The following is a 1809-nucleotide window of genomic DNA, read 5'->3' on the forward strand; positions in this document are numbered from 1 at the left end:
TATTTTCACTTAGATGAATTTAGGGAAAACAGTGCAGCACAATGGAAAATGGATTATAGACTCAGACTAGAACAGAGGGAGTCCCATGGCTTTACGAGACAAACACTGAGTAGCTAAGGCTTACAGGTGACAGGCTGTGCCCTGGGGCCACAGAGAGGGCTGCTGAAGGCACTCCTGGCCAGAGGGGCATCTGAAAGTCAGCCACTCATCACAAAGCAGCATGGTGAGGGTCCAGGAGGTGCCCACAGTGGGCACTTCGAGCGAGCCTAGGGAACCCCAGTGTAATCTTGGGTTAATTACTTATCCATTCACAGTTTACTGTTAAGAAAATATTGTGTGCCCAAATGCAGCCTCCCAAGCATCCGTGAGATGCGCCTGGGTGGGAGCTAACCCCCAAAAGAGAAAGCTCCCCTCCTCCCCTCTGAAAATTGTCCCTTCTCAGAGACAGGCAATTAATTTGATCCAAGCCTTACAGAAAGCTATGAGCAGGGATGTGGTGGGCTCATACACTGGCTTTCATGCTGTCACCATGTGTCTCTCAAGGGAACCCGAGGCTTTTCAAACCATCTGCTTTAAGCCCTCTCCCCACAGATGTCCAGACTGGGCACCTTTGAGGAGTTACTGCCAAGCGCTGTGCAGTCGCGGCGTCACATCTGTGAGGCTGGGCTCCACACTCTCTGCTTTACACTCGGTTCGCCCAGGGGGGCTTCTGGAGAACAGCAACAAATGTTCCCAAGTTGTGAGGCTCTTTTGAGGCCCCCTTACCCATCCACCACACATCAGTTCCCCTTTCCCACCTATCTGATTCCAAGTTGCCTGATTTTACTTTTCATATGTGTACAAAACATCCCTACCTCCCCAGGAAGTCACTGGGCACCCAGGCACCGATCGACAGGCTCCCAAACGAGCCCCTTCTCTACCACTGAACGCACAACCCAAAAGAGAAAACATGGCTTCACATCCTCCAGTACCGCAAATCCTTTAACCACCCACAGGTACAACTTGAAAGACCTCTGCAGCCGCAAACAAAGCAACCTGTTCTCAGCAAATCCAATTTTGTGTGTTTGACAAAGCCGGCTTCTTTAAAAGATCTTGGCAAAGGCAGGAACATAAGAAAAAGCTACGGTGAGGACCAGGCGGTTCCACCTGGGCGTCTCGGAGTGTCAACGCAAGCTCGGGGCGGCCCCTGGCAGGGCCCCGGGACTCCCAAAGACGCCAGGCGCTGCCCACTGGAGCTAGCCCCACCTCCCCCAGAAACGCCGCGAAGTTGCGGCCGTCCTCTTACCCGAGGAGCGCAGATTCGGAGATCGGGAAGACCGTCCCAGGAGCTCGAGTTCCAGCCGGAATCAGGCGGCAGAGGAGCGGGGACCCAGCAGGAACAGGTTGGAGGGGCGGGGACGCCGGTGGAAAAAGGCTAGGAGAGAAGAGCGGAGCTGGGGGTGGAGAAGCTGGAGACAGCAGGGGTTGGGGGTGGCGTCGACCGGGAGGTGGGGGCGAGAGCTTGGGAAGGGGTGGCAGGGATTTGGAGGGCGAGTGGCGGGTCGGAGGGCTGAGGCTCGCGGTGGGGGATTGGGAAAAGGGCACGAATAGGGGTTCGGGGCTTGGCGGGGATGCGGGAGAGCGGAGGGAGCCTGAAGGCTAGGTTCCCACTCAATGACCAAAAGCTTGCTCCAGCCCCCTCGCCCCTCTCCCACCGAAGACGCTGCCAAGTCGTCCTGGCCTCGGCGCGTACCGAGGACCCCCCGGTCTCCCAACCCGGACCCGGGGCCACCCGGCTGCCCCGTCGCCCAGCCCGCGCGGCAGCTAGCC

At 57.5% G+C, this 1809-nt stretch overlaps 1 protein-coding gene across 1 annotated transcript in view; it reads right to left on the bottom strand.

The window, feature by feature from the left end:
* The window catches only part of PXYLP1 (2-phosphoxylose phosphatase 1), a 77835-nt gene extending 76401 nt beyond the window's left edge, over positions 1-1434 (bottom strand). The window contains exon 1 of the mRNA XM_004682151.2: positions 1286-1434. The gene's annotated coding sequence lies outside the window, so the exon portion shown is untranslated. The remainder of the gene's footprint in view (positions 1-1285) is intronic.
* Positions 1435-1809: the final 375 nt, after the last annotated feature.

This window comes from Condylura cristata, unplaced genomic scaffold, assembly GCF_000260355.1.
Source record: "Condylura cristata isolate star-nosed mole 26May11 unplaced genomic scaffold, ConCri1.0 scaffold00014, whole genome shotgun sequence".
Classification (NCBI taxonomy): domain Eukaryota; kingdom Metazoa; phylum Chordata; class Mammalia; order Eulipotyphla; family Talpidae; genus Condylura; species Condylura cristata.